The following is an 18,362-nucleotide window of genomic DNA, read 5'->3' as shown; positions in this document are numbered from 1 at the left end:
AAGAAGCATCTTTTCTTCAACCTCCATTGTTTTACCTCCCTAAGACTCTTGTCATGGAAGCACAAGTACACTAGGGGCATCTTTTATGACTTGCGTCATAAAAGATGTCAAGCACAAGGCAATCAGTGCCAATGTCTCCAGCAAGTTGAGATGAGAGAAGCTCGAGCACATCTCGAGTCAAACCTCCAAATTCCCCAGCTAGGCCTACTCCATAGTCAGCTCATCAGCAAAGCTAGTCCTCAATGGAGTCTAACATCTATCTCCCAGAGAGTCCGCTGGCAATTGCTCAAAGCGTTTAATTCCCAGCAAAAATCTAATTCTTTCAAAAATGGGTCAGTACCCAAAATCCCAGCAAATCATGTGAGCCCGGTCCTCAGCAAGGAACTCGCACTCCCATTTTCTCGGCAGGAGACAAAGTAATCTCCAAAGAAATCAATCAATCAATCAAAAGCGTGAGAGTATCAATCTTTTCATAAGAATTTTACTCCTCGATCAAATTTTCATTTGCTTGTTACTGCGTGAGGGTCCGCATAACAACGCTTTCCCTTTTGATTAGTGCGCGAGGGTTCCGCCTAATTAAAATTCCATCTTTTGTTACTGTGTGAGGGTTCCACATAACAAATTTCCATTTGCTTGTTACTGCGTGAGGGTCCGCATAACAACGCTTTCCCTTTTGATTAGTGCGTGAGGGTTCCGCCTAATTAAAATTCCATCTTTTGTTACTGTGTGAGGGTTCCACATAACAAATTTCCATTACTTGTTACTGCGTGAGGGTTCCGCATAACAACGCTTTCCCTTTTGATTAGTGTGTGAGGGTTCCGCCTAATTAAAATTCCATCTTTTGTTACTGTGTGAGGGTTCCACATAACAAATTTTCATTGCTTGTTACTGCGTGAGGGTTCCGCATAACAACGCTTTCCCTTTTGATTAGTGCGTGAGGGTTCCGCCTAATTAAAATTCCATCTTTTGTTACTGTGTGAGGGTTCCACATAACAAATTTCCATTCGCTTGTTACTGCGTGAGGGTTCCGCATAACAACGCTTTCCCTTTTGATTAGTGCGTGAGGGTTCCGCCTAATTAAATTCCACCTTCTGTTACTATGAGAGCATCTAAGCCCGTTCTTACACGGCATTCAAGCCCGTGTCTACACGGCATCTAAGCCCGTCTCCTACGGCACCTAAGCCCGTCTCCTACGGTACCTAAGCCCGTCTCCTACGGCATCTAAGCCCGTCTCCTACGGCATCTAAGCCCGTCTCATACGGCATCTAAGCCCGTCTCCTACGGCATCTAAGCCCGTCTCATACGGCACCTAAGCCCGTCTCCTATGGCACCTAAGCCCGTCTCCTACGGCATCCAAGCCCGTCTCATACGGCATCCAAGCCCGTCTCCTACGGCATCTAAGCCCGTTCTCGTACAACATTTAAGCCTTTTTTCGCACGGCATCCGCCATCCGCCATCCTGAAGCATTCTTTCCAAAGTCCCCCGAGGCATCCCTTCTTTGTAAAGACCCCCGAGGCATCCCTTCTTTCTAAAGACCCCCGAGGCATCCATCCTTTCCAAAGTCCCCCGAGGCATCCCTTCTTTCTAAAGACCCCCGAGGCATCCATCCTTTCCAAAGTCCCCCGAGGCATCCCATTTGTGTAAGACCCCATAGGCATCTTATCCTTCCCAGAGTTCAATCTTCACAAAATCATTTTCTTTACGTTTTCCTTTAACCAAGTTTTCGGGCCAGGTCAAAATGCTTCGTCCTTTTGGCTTTGGCATTCGTGCGACGAGCACCCTCTGCCAAAGAGGGGCATCTGTAGACACCCCATTTTGACCTGACCCAATTTTCGAAATCGAATAAATTCCCGAAAGCTGAGTCCAGAAATTTTTGAAGAACCGAGCCCTGAATGCGAAGAAACCCCAAAATTTTATTGACCCACAGTGTTCACTAATTGATACAAATTTTCCCAAGATGGTTAACCTCTCCGAGAGCGTGCCTACAAATTTTAGAAGAATTGGACGAGCAATGGACATAGGCCATAAGATCAAAAGGAGAATGGATGGCTGAGATTAGGAGGAGGGTTTTAACCCTGGCTATCAAATAAATAAATAAATAAAAGCAGAGGGGGGCTGGGCAGCCAAAACCCTCTTCCTTGCCTGGTACCACCACGATCCTCAACCTTCTCCACCAACACCAACAGTAACCACAATCTCCTCCACCCCACCTCCAACTTCTTCTTCTTCATTCATTTTAAAAGAAAGGAAAAGAGACAGAACAAAAAAAAAATAAACAGAGAGAGGAAGGAGAAGGAGACCGGCCACCTCCTATCTCCACCGCCGACCACCATCCGCCACCTCCATCTCCACCCCAAACCCACTTCAAAAATCCTCTTCCACCCTCATCTTCTCCAACCACCACCTCTGCAACCTCCGTTCAAATCCACCCCAAACCCTTCTTCCAAACCCATCTGGATCCTCCACCTCCGTCCACCATCTCCGACCCACCCCTCTTCTCCGGCAACTCCTCCTCCAGCCGACCCCTCCATTACCGCCACCATCTCTCCTCCTCCCTCCACCACCACTATCCCCATTTTCAAAAAAAAAAAAAGGGAAAACAGAGAGAGAGAGAGAGAGGGAGAGCAAGGTTTGGGGTCGTCTTCTCCGACCTCGTTCTTGCCGACCATTTGCTCCGGCCACCGCCCCTACCACCATTTTCTGTTACCCATCCAACCCATTTGGGTTTTCTTCTATTTGTAGCCATTCCTCCCTTCATCTACCAAAACCCAAAACCCATCCCCATTTATAACACTACTGATTCCGGCAATCTTGCCGGAATCCGGCTGTGTCACGCCACCGTTTCAGGCCATCACCTCTATCCCACTAATTCCCCTCTTCAATTCCAATTTCTTAATCCCAATTGGTCCCATTTTGGCCTCGTTAATACACACGTCAAATACCCCATCAAAACCCATTTCAATTCCTATTATTTCAGCTTTCATCTCGGGCCTCTTAATTCAAGCTTCACCATCAGCTTCTCTTCCGGCATTTCCGGTACCGGCACCGATACTCCAATGAGCGTTTGGTGACACCGATACTCCAATGGGCCTTTGGTGACTGCGATTTCGTCCAGCACAGGTATGTAGAATTGCTATGTGTTAAGGGGTTTCATGGTTAGGGATACCCTTTATTATTTTCCATCATTCTCTTGAGAATATTATCAGTATAACTATGTTGGGTTAGTGTATAATTTCAGCTGGTCTTCAATATTTAGTTGCATGTCTTGGGCTTGCAAATCTGCAACCTTTTTGTTTCCTTGGGATACTCTTTGTGCTTCGGGATCCCCCTCGATTTTGGGAACGCTTTGTCGGGTTTAGGCGATGACGGACGGTAACCTCTTGAGCCATAACCCCTTTCAATCAAAAGGGATAAAAAAACTCATAAAAATCAAATAACGAAAAAAAAAACAACAAAAACATCAAAAAAGCAACAAAGGCGTTTTTCGAAAAGCTGTTTCGAACTACGTTGGCTTGATCCCTTTCTACAGGGTACGTATGCAGCTTGGGATTTTCGTCCCAAGTTCAGTCAAACTTTTCAATAAAATCATTTAAATCCTAAAAAAAAAAAAAATCATTTCAGCATAAAAAAATTTATCTTTCAAGCTTTCTCAAAAATACAAAAACCAAAATGGGCAAGGATGGTGATTGCCAGGTCACTCGGAGCATTCTTTTCATTTCATTTCCGATTTTGATCGTGGTTTGCCGGTTTTATCGGTTTTCCGATGTTTTATCGGGTTTTGGGACGGGCGACGACGTAGCGTGGCCCCTTCACAGGGATTGTCCTCGCTGAGCCCAACGATAGGCTATGACGATCGTGAGACTTATCCGATCTTCAGCGGATCAGGATCGCTGAGCTTGATTCATTAGAATCGCTCCCTGAGCCTATCGTACGCTCCTTTTTATTTTTCCTAGCATTCTCGGTCGTCATGTACTGTTGATTTTTCGATTCATTTCTTTCCTCGCATCTTTTAGCTTATCGTGTGTTTGTCTTTGGTTCATTGTGTGTTTATTTGCAGCTTGCTTATTCCTTGTGCGTTTAGTTTCACATGCTTAGCTGTGGATATTTATTACTTTTCTGCTTATCCTATCTGCTATTACTTGCTTAGATGTAGCTGTGCATGCGGATGTTATTGCTTTCCTAGATGTGATGGGTTAGGAGTAGATGCGATGAGTTAGGATTTGGATATTATTTTCTTTTGCCCACCCCCGGGTCATGCATGCTTAGATAGACGTTTCTTCGGGTGTGCTCATTCTCATTTCACATGATTTTAGCCCAAAACTCTTCAAAATTAATTAAAAATTGCATAAGAGACCATGTGCTTGCACTTGGGCGAATTGGGGGCGTTTAACACCTTCCCCATTCGTCATCAGGCACGGACTTTTGTATCTCTGGTTATCCGTTGCAACAGAGTATTTTATGGGATCCAAGGCCTACTTCCTTGGATGGCGACTCTTCTTTGTTATAGGTACATCTTGGTTCCGGGCTGGTCCTTGAATCGAGAGGTATCTCATTTATACCGCCACCCATGCTGTGAGCAGCATCATTTCGAGAGTTCCTTGGTAGAGCTCTCCTTCACATTGTGGAGATCTTAGAGGACAGGCGTGGGGATCTCGTCTCTCTCGCCCATTCGCCCTCGGGATCGGGGTCCACAGGTGCAGCTAAAGCCATGTTTGTTTTTTTATTTTGACAATCGATTTGCACTCCATAACTGATTGGACTTCAATTCCGAGTCCAATAATCAATTTTGGATTGAAATCACTTCTCAAATCTAAAACATACAGGCCCTATCCTTGAGTCTCCTGATCAAATATCTTGTTAGAAGAAAATAGCTAGGCTTATTGGAAAAAGCAAAAATCATTTTCATTACAAACATAGTATGAGACCGGCCGGTGAAAGGATATCTGCGGACTAATGGAAAATCAAATTAAAATAAAATCATGTTTAGGGTGGCCGCATGAACCAAGTGCAATCTTAATCCTACAAACGAAGTGTTACGAAACATTTTGGACGGTAGTTCACATTAAAGACATAGTAGTAATAGTATTACTAGTACTAGTTGCAATAGTAGATGTAATGGCAGTAGTATAGTTGCTTACAAAGCCAGCTGCTCAGTGTACAAACATGGACCCATTGTCACATGTACAGGCGATCACGTTCATGAATATTGTTAAACATTATAAGTTTGGCATATTGCCCTTTGTCTCATCTTCATAGTATGATTCGAACCTTTGATAAACATGATGAAAAGTATGTCCTTTATGTTGGAAAATACTATCAGATTGTGCGCAAAATAAATAGAAAAGAAATAAAAAAATAAGCCACAGGATGAACACTAAGATTTAACGTGGTCAGGCCAAGATGTCGAAGTCTATGGACGAGAACTTGATCTATGAAAAAATAAAATTACAAGGATTACAAGAGATTTTATATGGTGTAAGGGCTTACAACAATACGGTAGGGGTACCACCCTTGACATTTGATCCAACAGCAGCTCCTCGAAAAGCTCACTCGAACAGCAGCTTTTCGAGGAGCTGCTGTTGGATCAAATGTCAAGGGTGGAAGTTACTTCCACCGTTGTTATAAGCCCTTATACCATATAATTTCTCGGATTACAATGGACCGATTAACCCGAAACCCACAAACCCACTCCATATATATAGTAACCCTTTACCTTGCTTTTCAACCAAAACCAGACAACAATTGAAAACCCTCTCTTGGATGCTGCAACTCTTGCCTCACCTCAGGCCCCACCACACTCCATCGTGTAATTTTTTTCTTTCTTTTTATATCTAGTCAGTTTTCTAAAACCCTAAACTTAATCGTGTAATTTTGTTTCATATCTAGTTTTTTTCTAAAAACCTAAGTTCAGACTTCCACGTTTTGGTTTCCTTTCCCATCAAAACAGCAACTATAAATCTATAATCCTAAATATATTAGGGAACAAGTCCCAACACGTTAAAGATGCTTTTAAGCCATTGATCAATTTTTTGCACGCATTAACCTTATGAATGGGATCTCCATTTGAATATCTGGCCTAGACCCAGTAGGTCGACCTGTCACCAGTGCACCGAATATATTCTAGTTGATATCTATGTTGAATAATGACCATGATTCGTATCTTGATTTGATTTCTTATTACAGATTCTATTATCAAGAACGTGCAAAAGGAGGATTTATTGAAGAAATAGGGGAAACTACATACTCGACTGACTAGAAAAATGAGACGGATTGGGGTCAGACTCACACCCAAAAAAAAACTGTTCTAAAAGCAAATAAATGAGAAATTATACGATGAAGGGTCATACGAACGTGTACTCGTCATCCAATCCTTGATAGTTGATCAAACACAGCTCACTTTTTGAGGAGATGCTATTGGATCAAATATCAAGGGTGGTACCTGATGGGGTGTGAAAACACCAACCTCTCACAGGCTGCCACCTGTCCCAGAGTAGGTGAGACCCAGCCTCTCACAGGCTGCCACCTGTCCCAGAGTAGGTGAGACTCAGCCTCTCACAGGCTGCCACCTGTTCAGAGTAGGTGAGATCCAGCCTCTCACAGGCCGCCACCTGTCCTGGACACCTGTCCAGGACACCTCAACAGATTTTCCTTATAAATAGGGGACTAAAGCTCAGACTAATGGGTAATGCGAAAATCCCTTCTCTTCCTAAACTCTTAGACATCTCCCCTTCACTCCTGCTCATACTGACTTGAGTGTCGAAGGGCCTGTCCGGAGTAAAACCCGGTCTGGTCTTCTGACCTCGCTTGCCTTGTGCAGGACTCAGCCCTCACAGCAGGACTCATACTCAACCTCCCTCGTCACTCGCTCTCAGTTCTTACGCCACTGCTGTACCTGTTACCGATTTTAGGTCTAACAGTACCATTATCATACCACCTTTACGTGTTTATACCTCTCTCTCTCTCTCTCTCTCTCTCTCTCTCTCTCTCTCTCTCTCTCTCTCTCTCCCTCTGCTCCAACACCACAATTTAATTATATCTATCAATTCCATCAAGGGGTGGAATAGCATGAGTGAGTACAGGATCAAATCTTCTTGTCGAGTATCGCATCAAGCAAGGAGAGATGTGTTAAGTATTAGGGATTCGATAACATCAACTCTAATAGCTTAAGCTTTTGGAGTAATTGGTTGTTTCACATTGTATCAAAGCTATTGCCCCACTGCATATTCTAGGTTCGAAACCCATCAACTCCTTGATACTAAAAATCCACGTGTGGGGCTGTCTTAGATAAAATCCTCAAAATTGATCAACTCTGTAATCACCATACGTGGATTACTGATCATTGTGTGCTGCGTGTGGAGGTGGGAGAGACAGTAGACCAGTTGTTTCTGAACTGCCAAACAGTCAAGTATTTGGAGAAAGTTGCTTTGTAGATTTGGAGTATTGTAAATCCTTCTTTCGGTAGGTCACGAGTAGTTGGCTCCGGCAACCGCCTATCCCAAGGTAGGTGGGAAACTAGCTCTGTTTATGGGTGGTGGCAACCTCACTCTTTTTAAAAGTGTGTTAACACGCTCATTTGCCGTTGTCAGTCTATACCCATAGGTACGAGAGTCAATGCTCCCAAGCAGGAAGCTATCCATCGCAATAAGACAGTTCGCAGCACGATCGGACGTAGAGCCACTAAGAGCTGGCAGACCGGGCCGGGCACAGGTGCCAGATCCAAAAAGTAGAGTCTCGAACGTCAAGTCCTCATGGTCCTTATGAGCGGGGCCACACACGTGCTACAATGGCAATGACAATGGGAAGCAAGGCTCTAAGGCGGAGAGCTATTGGCTCACAAAAAGACCGGCCCTCCATCAGCCATGTGGAAGTCAGGAACAATACGAACTATCAGAAGGTTCTATTTAGTGGCATTGTGCTATTTAGTTCCAATTCCTAGATCCAACCGATAGATAACGGTCCTAGTACACTCCTACCAGAGAACGGAATTTTGCATGGGATTGGATTATTCCATTATCGTTCCTTGGTTGGAAAGGGAAGAGTTCCATTTGGTGGGTGGGTCTAGGGAGAACGAAAAAGACGTGTGGCAGAGGGTCCCCTTACGTGATGGGGGGCCCCTAACAACACCAACTCTAGATACTGAGCAAACTGGGATAGATTGAACTAACGTGCAAGCACGAGGGACTCCTTAATCCAGAGCTAAGAGCCTCCCACAATACTATGTCCCAAGAACATGATCTCCTCCTGGCAAAGGAAGATTTCTCTTTCTTCACATATAGATGGTTAGCCCTTGCTAATAGGGCATCGGCTTACCAATCGCCGGCCATGTCTCCTCTGTGAAGTCTCTCTAGAGGTGTTCCCTTCCAAGTTGTCAGAGCTTTTTTGGTTGTTTAATCCATGGGGAAACGAGGTATGATCTTATGGAAGGTGACTCTTTTGACAATTATCCGGGTGCTTTAGAAGGAAAGAAATGCTAGGGTGGTTAAAGACTTAGTAAAGACACCCCATTACCTCTTCATTAGGGTAATCACCTAGACCATCTCTTGTGTTAGAGCCCTACCCAGTTTCCATTTTGACTTAGCATATGATCTATGGTGAGGGTGGTCTGAGATATACACAAGTAGTGAGTAGAGGCCAATACCTACACATGCATGGGACCCCTCCTGGTCGGGGCAATTTTTGGTTAAATTTCGACGGTTCAAGCCTCCGGAATCCTAGACCATCTAGGGTTGGTTGACTTCTGGAAGGCTACGACGGAACAACGATATGAGCATTTTCTAGCCCCATTGAGACTGTAGATTCCATTGATGCTGAGATTAGAGAAGTTCATCAAGGGATTAGGATGATTGATCCGAGCATGCTAGAACAAGTTACAGTGGAGGGAGACTCACTGAATGTGATAAAATGAGTTAAGAGTAGTTTTTCCTATCCTTGGAGGTTAGCACAGTGGATTGATGAGATCACAGATCGAGTGGTGGGATCCTCTATCTCTTTACATCATGTAAGGCAGTTGGCAAATAGTGAGGGAATTTCAAGCGCAGTTTTGAAAATTTTCAATTTCCTTCCTCTTTATGGTTTTTGGTTTTGTATTCTTTGTATTTATTCTTTCTTGGTTATTGTGTACTTGATCATCTCGATCCCCGATGCACTCCTTGGGTTTTCTTTGATTTTTTATTATAATTCTTTGCCATTCAAAATATAAAAAAATCCATTTGTACGGCCAACCCAAAAGAGGGACCACATGTGCTAGAAAAAAGAGGGGCCACAGATGAGGGAGGACTGTTGAAGTATAAATGATTAAATAACATCCAACTCTAATAGCTTTAGTTTTTGGAGTAATTGTTGTTTCACAATATTAACTAACCCTCTGTTTGCTTCCCATGAGCCATTTTTGTCTGCTATTTCATCCACTAAGGAACATGACACATTTGCAGAGGCCACATCTCAATCCCACTCACAGCTCTATGAAGAAAGAGATGGTGCCACCAAATTGGTAGCAGATAGATCAGTTAAGATGTTAGAGGCTGGATTGGTGCAAATCTGATGCACCGAACCCTTGTTGTAGAAACATCGGTTAAAAGTTTATATTTATAAGGTCTTAAATACCGTCGGGGCCACCCAAGTTTTCCCATTACACAGAGTATATAGATAATGAATGTGATGATGCTTGCAAGATAGCAATAAAAGTTTAGCATTGTCTCATTGGTGAGAAACTGAGAAAAGAACGGACCCACATTCTACTAAGGCTCGTGCATTGTATAAATCTTCTTTCGTAAAATGATACTGCCATGCCTAAAATTAGACATTTGACAATCTTCTTTGCTGATTTGCTTTTACGTTTCTACACATAGGACGGACTCACATGGTTCCACGCCTAACTCTTAAGATTGTAGATAATAATTTTTCAAAATGAAAGGTACAAAAAGAAAAGAGAAAACTCCTGAAAGAAAAGCACCTAACAACCTAACACTGGAAAATTCCTTGGGAGGGTTCTCTCTCTACCATGAAAGGATCTCAAAAGCTTACCTAACTAGAAAAGGCTGTGTACTCCTTAGAAAGGTTCTCTCGCTGCCATGCAAGCATCTCAAAAACTTACGTAACGAAAAAAAATATAGTATATATATGTACTCCTTAGGACGGATCTCTCTGTCATGATCTCATCCCATATCTTACCTAACAAGGGAAAAAAATAGCATGGCTTCTGTCCTCTGTATGCCTTGTTTGGATTGCAGGAATTTTCTGGAAAAGTGTGGAAAAGGAAAATATTTCTAAAATTTCCTACTTTTTTACACACCAAAAAAGATAACTTAACCTATCCTATTTAACTTTAATTTGGATGGACTCCCTCTAAATTAACCATTGGTGTAACATATATTTTCCTCTAAATTGTGGACAGAAAATATGTTTCTAAGAAAAAATTCTGTCAGAAATGATTTTCTTGCAATCCAAACATATATGGCGTATGGGGATAGAAATCCTTGGATAAGGTTATTCTTAGATTATCTATTAAAATTTGAAAACGTAAATGTAGTTGATTGTCTATCAATAATCAATAATTAAATCAATAATTAAACCATCCATTATTAGGGGTGCATCTCGGGTCGGGTTGAGGCCAACCCTAACCCAACCAGAGATAGCATTCCCTCAAACCTTACCCGACCCAACCCGAGCGCCGGGTTGAGGATGATCAACCCTAACCCAACCCGCCTCCAAATCGGGTCGGGTTGAGTCAGGTTGGGTTCGGGTTCATATAGGGCCAAACAGAAAAATACGAGAAAAAAACATAATCCTAAGAAAATCATGATAAAATTAGAGGACGGAGGTTGGGTTCGCGTCGTATCAGATCACGTTGCCAAGGCCTCAACCCTAACCCAACCCAAATTAAATTTACTCATGATGGCTTTTCCCAACCCTAACCTAACCCAACCCAAGAAAATGCCAACCCAACCCGAGCCAAAATCGGGTTGAACCCGTCGGGTTCGCGTTGAGCCCGACCCAAGTTGCACCCCTGTCCATTATATGTTTCTTTACATGGTCATTCTTTTTTCTTTTTTTTTTACAAGAGTTTTATTGAAAAACCTTTTCTCCTATAAAATCAGTTTTACACCTCATGCATGGCATAGACGGGCCCTACGATTTTACACCTCTGAGTAGGGCCCACCATTTTATACCCAACCATCCAAACCCGTGCATGTGGTGGGGCCACTATTTTACCCCTCGTAGCACCTATGGCGGGGCGGAGCCCAACATTTTATAACCATGCTTATAGCTGGCCAACCATATTACACATGTTTTGTGTGGTGGGCCCACCATTTTACGCCTCATGCTTTTATGAGGTGTGGCCTACCATTTCATAGCTCATGTTTTGATGGGGTGGAGGTGGAGCCACTAATCAACCCCGTGCATAGGGTGGGGCCCACGATTTAAAACTTGTGCATAGCATGGGCCCGGAATGCTAGTATATTCTAAACATGTTTTTTCCTTGATATTTGTTCTCTTTCAATGCAGTTTTTTTTATTGGATAGCTTTTTTCCTGAAAAATATTAGGAGTATTTTGTTTATATATACTGAAATTTTGTACGGGCCCATCAATTTAAATTAACATGTGTTTTGATAAGGTGAGTCCCATAGGGTGGGGCCCGCCTCAATTTTTGACATGGTAAGGCCTCCCAACTCTACCCAAACCATGCATATGGAGGGGCCCGACATTTTACAATGATGATTGTGCCCACAATTTCCACCCAAATCCATTCATAAGGTGGGGCCCATCATTTTACAATAATTTTTTATAGTGTGGTCCCACTTACTCCCCCACTCAAACTCATGCATTGTGTGGGGCCTAGAATTTTACCTCATGTTTTGTTGGGGTGGTCCCACGTTCTCCACTCAAGCTCATGCATAGTGTGGGACTCACCATTTCACACCTCATGATGTGATAGAGGGTGAGCCATCATTCTACACCCATCCATAGCTTGTGCCAGAATGTTGGTGCTTAAATGCACAAACATGTCCTCGTGTTGGGTCTTTGAATTAATCGTCACCATTAGTCGCAATTCCCAATTATAAGTGAATGAGAAGTCTAGGGGTTGGCTACTTCATGGGATCGGGAATATTGTCTTTTACCTGTTGTTTTTAAGCTCTCTCATGTATGTGAAAGCAAGACCCTAGTAGAATAGGGAAATGATACCTTTTTCTTTACATGGGACAGCCATCTGCACTGTACGTGGCAATCAGGTCCATTGAATCATTCCCACGTTAAGTACATCAGACCCTCTTCGGTCATAGATACAATGGAGCTGGCTGTCCCAAGTAAAAAAAGGGCGGATCTATCACTTCCCTTTAGAATATCATGAGCATAGTTAGCAAAACTTTGTTTAAACACGAAACGTGTTTTTCTAGGTTGCCAGATACTTTCTTTAGTGCGGATCTCATTCACCTTCAACCGAAATTAGGTTGATGTTTATATTATAGTAAGTGATTTAAAATAACATCGGATATAAAGATGGCTTTAATTAGGCCATGCATGCATATAATATAATTGAATTTGTTGATATGGTGGGCGTCTACGACTCCAACTAGTGGACCGGCCGACCCTCAACATGTTTAAAGCAAGGTCTTTCCTAAAAGTAAGGTGGACCGGCTGGCCCTCAATATGTTTAAAGCAAGGCCTCTCTCTCTCTCTCTCTAATATCAGAGATTTTATGTTGTGAGTGGAGTCCGGTATTTTTCAATTCGAATAGGGGATCCCACATCACATGATGATCTAAACTGCTCATTTGTTGGGCCCCAACGTAAATAGGATGTACCCCGTAGATCATTCCCATAGGATGATCCTAACACTCCAAGGGAATATGTGGATTAGGATCATCGTAAGGTTGTAGCCCTTAGATCATTTCCATAGGATGATCCTAATGTAAGGTTGTACTCCTTGGATCATCTCCATAGGATGTTCCTAGCGCTCCAAACCGTCCATCTTATGGACGGTTTGAATCATCCTATGGTGTGGCCGTACGGTACTTTTTGAAAAATAATGGACTCTAAGGCCTTTCATTATATAAAAACTCAATAAAGAAAAAGTGGTTGAAACTCTCTACTAATAGTTGTTGAAATTATCTAAATAGTGGTCGAACTCTGTACTTATTGTTTGAAATGCGTTAGAAATCTATAAAATTTTGGTTGAAATAGTGGTTGGAATCAGTTTATGTGATTGAAATTGGTAGAAATAGTAGTTCAAATCTATGAGTAGTGGTTGAAATTGGTAAAGATAGTGGTTGAACTCTGTTTTAATGGTTGAAATTAGTTAAAATAGTGGTTGAACTCTGTACTTATTGTTTGAAATTATGTAAATAGTGGTTGAAATTATCTAAATAGTGGTTAAACTCTGTACTTATTGAACCTACTCATCGGCCCATTCAAAATGTAGATATATTTCAAGTGGTTGAACCTACTCATCGGCCCATTCAAAAAAAGGGTAATGTAATCAAATTTGAATTGGTCACTATAACTATGAAATTCGGTCAATTCTAACTTCGTCTAATTTTACCTTCTTGCAGGTTTGACTGTGGGTTATTTGTTATTAAGGAAATGGATTGCCTCAGCAGAGATAGAGCTTTAAACTTCTAGCAGGGCGATATTACTGCTATGAGAAGAACTCTACTCAATGAATTCTTAGAGGGTGTGTATGGGCGTGTGAATGTATAAGACTTTACCAACCTTGGGCTATTTGTTATTAAAGAACATGTGCTTCATTGTTTTATGTAATTAAACTACTTATCTATGTTTTTTAATGTAAAGTTCACTGTTTTCTTCTCATATATGTCAAGTGCATCATAATTAGGAAATGTAACTGACATTGTAAAGGAATCACTTTGTTATAATGTAATCCAGAGAGAATTTGAAGTATAATTTGTTCCCCTTGAAATGTTGTTCATTTGAACAAATATGAACCAGTGTGGAAAGAGTTTAAACAACTCCTTACACACATTAACCACTATTGACAGTGTTGCAGCCACTGTTGATACTCTTTCAACCACTAATTACACAGTTTTAACCACTATTCCAACAATCATAAACCACTATTAAATTAGATGAAATCCAATCCAATGACAGAAACACTCGACTAGATGGAATCCAATCCAATGCAATGAACAACATTTGAACAACCATGAACCAGTTTAGGAAGAGTTTGAACAACAACTTACACACACTAACCACTATTGATAGTGTTGCAAGTACTATTGATACCCTTTCAACCACTACTTACACACTTTTAACCTCTGTTCCAACAATCACCAACCATTATTAAAGTAGATGAAATCCAATTCAATGACACAAACCCTTAACTAGATGTAATACAATCCAATGAACAATCATAAACCGGTTTAGGGAGAGTTTGAACAACTCATTACACACATTAAACACTATTAACAGTGCTACAACTAATATTGATACATTTTCAACCACTACTTACACAGTTTTAAGTACTTTTTCCAAAAATCATCAACCACTATTAAAGTAGATAAAATCCAATCCAATGACACAAACTCTCAATTAGATGGAATCCAATCTAATTAACAACATTTGAACAACCATGAAACAGTTTGGGAAGAAGAGTTTAAACAACTCCTTACACACATTAACCACTATTGACAGTGCTACAACTACTATTGATACCTTTTCAACCACTACTTACACAGTTTTAAGCATTATTCCAATAATCATCAACCACTATTAAAGTAGATGAAATCCAATCTAATGACACAAACCATCAATTAAATGGAATCCAATCTAATGAACAACATTTGAACAACCATGAACCAGTTTGAGAAGAGTTTGAACAACTCCTTATACACATTAACCACCATTGACAGTGTTGCAACTACTATTGATACCCTGTCAACCACTACTTACACAATTTTAACCATTATTCCTGCAATCATCAACCACTATTAAAGTAGATGAAATCCAATCCAATGAACCAAACCCTTAACTAGATGTAATACAATCCAATGAACAATCATAAACCGGTTTAGGAAGAGTTTGAACAACTCATTACACACATTAAACACTATTGACATTGCTACAACTAATATTGATACATTTTCAACCACTACTTACACAGTTTTAAGTACTCTTCCAATAATCATCAACCACTATTAAAGTAGATGAAATCCAATCCAATGACACAAACCCTTAATTAGATGGAATCCAATTTAATGAACAACCATGAACCAGTTTGGGAAGACTTTGAACGACTCATTACACACATTAACCACTATTGACAATGCTACAACTACTATTGATACATTTTCAACCACTACTTACACAGTTGTAAGCACTATTCCAATAATCATCAACCACTATTAAAGTAGATGAAATCCAATCCAATGACACAAACCTACAATTAGATGGAATCCAATCTAATGAACAACATTTGAACAACCATGAACCAGTTTGGGAAGAGTTTGAACAACTCCTTATACAAATTAACCACTATTGACAGTGTTGCAACTACTATTGATACCCTTTCAACCACTAATTACATAGTTTTAACCACTATTCCAACAATCATAAACCACTATTAAATTAAATGAAATCCAATCCAATGACACAAACCATCAACTATATAGAATCCAATCCAATGGACAACATTTGAACAGCCATGAACCGATTTAGGAAGAGTTTGAACAACGCGTTATACACATAACCACTATTGACAGTGTTGCAACCATTTTTTATACTATTTCAACTACTAATTACACAGTTTTAACCATTATTCCAACAATTATCAACCATTATTGAAGTAGATGAAATCCAATCCAATGATAGAAACCTTCCACTATATGGAATCCAATCCAATGAACAACATTTGAACAACCCTGAACCAGTGTTAGAAGAGTTTCAACAACTACTTACACACATTAATCACTATTGACAACTACATAGTGTTTGAACAACTATTGACAACTACATAGAGTTTGAACAACTACATTGTGTTTCACAACTACTAAACAAGGGTTTACCTCAACCAACCGGATTAAGCTCAACCACTATACAACAAAAACTGAAAAATGGACAGAGAGAACGATATATAGGGAGAAAGAGAGACAGAGATATATGGAGAAAGAGAGACAGTACCCACCGTCAAGGTTTTAAATTTCTGACCGAAATTTTTGATTTTGCCCAAGACCGAAATCAAAATGGGCGAAATCCGAAATCGGCAAATTTAACTTATTTTCGGTCGAAATTTAGGAAATTTCGATAATTTCGTCGAAATTTCAATTAATTATTAATTTCAATTAATTTGGTAAAGGATTTACAAATTAATTTTCAAAGAAGAGAGAAATGTCACTTTCAAAGGGAGAGAAATATGAGAGAGAAACGTCACTTTCAAAACTAAAGGTAAAAGTAAAAAAAACTATTTCTTTATTCAATAGGATGAAGGGTAAAAGGGTCCTCAAAAAATATGAACAGTGAAAAACACTGTTTTTTTGTCATTTTCAACTTGGAACTGCTTTAGGGTCAATAGTACAAGAAAGAGCTTTTTTAGGTCATTTTCCCATATCAATATCAACACCCGTTCTCTAACTGGAAGAAGTCCAGCTGTATAATTTCTTTGGCCGTGTTTGTTTTAGATTTTGAGATCCAATTGTGAATCCAAAACTGATTATTGGACTCAAATTGAAGAATTTGCTCTGCCTTACTTGTTTTAGAACTGCTTTAGAAGTTAGCCGAGATATTCTCTTTCTTTTTTTTTTTAAGTTGGACAAAGACAGTTTTGGACATTCGACATCATGTCAGGTGATGTGCTTTGATTCCATTTAAGGCCCTCTATAAGGTATTTTGTCCTCGGGGCATAAGGGTCATTTAACGCACTCAGACACGAATTGGTTGAATCACGATCCATTTATATCTTAGCCACTATCCATTCAAATCCTTTATCAGTCTGATCGAATTGAGTGTTCTTCGGATCCTACTTCCCCGTGTCTCGGTCCCAATCCATTTCAATTCAGACTGTCTATCGGAGTGACCATGTAGATCCTACTAACACTGTACACTGTTAAAATTCTCACAAGAGAGCACAGACAAACGGGGTGCACAAATAATAGCTATAGTTATAAAAAAAAATGAAGGGTTTTTCATAAAATAGTATAAAAATCAGCTTAAGGTTTTTGTTACTTGTGGATCCGATCAGAAATAATTTCCGATCCTATCATAAGGATCCGAAATATATCAATGGATCCAAGCAATGTGTCTAGATCATGTTCATCTAAGTTTGGATTCGGATAGTCCACGGGTGACACCGCTGTGAATTGACACCCCCTCGGCATTTGAGCAAACTTCGCATGGGAATTACCCTTCCACGCCACTAAGATTAAAAAACCTCTATTTTTCATTGCCTTTTGAGTTGCCCAATGGCTTTTTCCTCTAGGACTGATTGAAATTCATTCTTACCCACGTTAAACAGAAATAGCCTCACTACTCAGGGGTATTTTAACCTTTTCATGGAAAGTAAAAATTATTATTTGATGGGGTGTGAAAACACCAGCCTCTCACAGGCTGCCACCTGTCCCAGAGTAGGTGAGACTCAGCCTCTCACAGGCTGCCACCTGTCCCAGAGTAGGTGAGACTCAGCCTCTCACAGGCTGCCACCTGTCCCAGAGTAGGTGAGACTCAGCCTCTCACAGGCTGCCACCTGTTCAGAGTAGGTGAGATCCAGCCTCTCACAGGCTGCCACCTGTCCCAAAGTAGGTGAGACCCAGCCTCTCACAGGCTGCCACCTGTCCCAGAGTAGGTGAGACTCAGCCTCTCACAGGCTGCCACCTGTTCAGAGTAGGTGAGATCCAGCCTCTCACAGGCCGCCACCTGTCCTGGACACCTGTCCAGGACACCTCAACAGAGTTACCGATTTTTGGTCTAACATTATTAAACATGGTTGAAGATAAGTAAAGATCTGAAAGTTGTGTGGCCCTTTTCATTTTTTAAAACCTTACAATAGCACAGCTTCCTTTAAATATTAAATAACTTATAAACCTAGTTATTCGATATCTTATATTTGCAAATTCATGTGTGGATATTAAATATGTAAATTGCTTTTTGGGATTTGCTAGGGTCCATCGCAAAAAGTATTTAGCTGAACGTCTGTTGCATGACAGAATATGTGAGTAAAATGCAAGGGTTTTAGAGGAAGTGCTCGTGCCTAATTCTAGCAAAATCCTTGTTAAACCTAAAATTACAATTAAAACCCTTCATTCCAACTAGCAAAGGTAAACTCCTCTAAAGCCCCTCTCTTGCTAAGACCTGGCAAATCTCATCGAAGAGATGATTTACAAATAAACCAACTCATTGTAGTAGAGATTTTCGAT

This window comes from Tasmannia lanceolata, unplaced genomic scaffold (genome assembly GCF_043159265.1).
Source record: "Tasmannia lanceolata isolate RefF3 unplaced genomic scaffold, GAP_Taslan_0.1 ptg000037l, whole genome shotgun sequence".
Classification (NCBI taxonomy): Eukaryota; Viridiplantae; Streptophyta; class Magnoliopsida; order Canellales; family Winteraceae; genus Tasmannia; species Tasmannia lanceolata.
Note: the sequence above shows the minus strand (reverse complement) of the source record.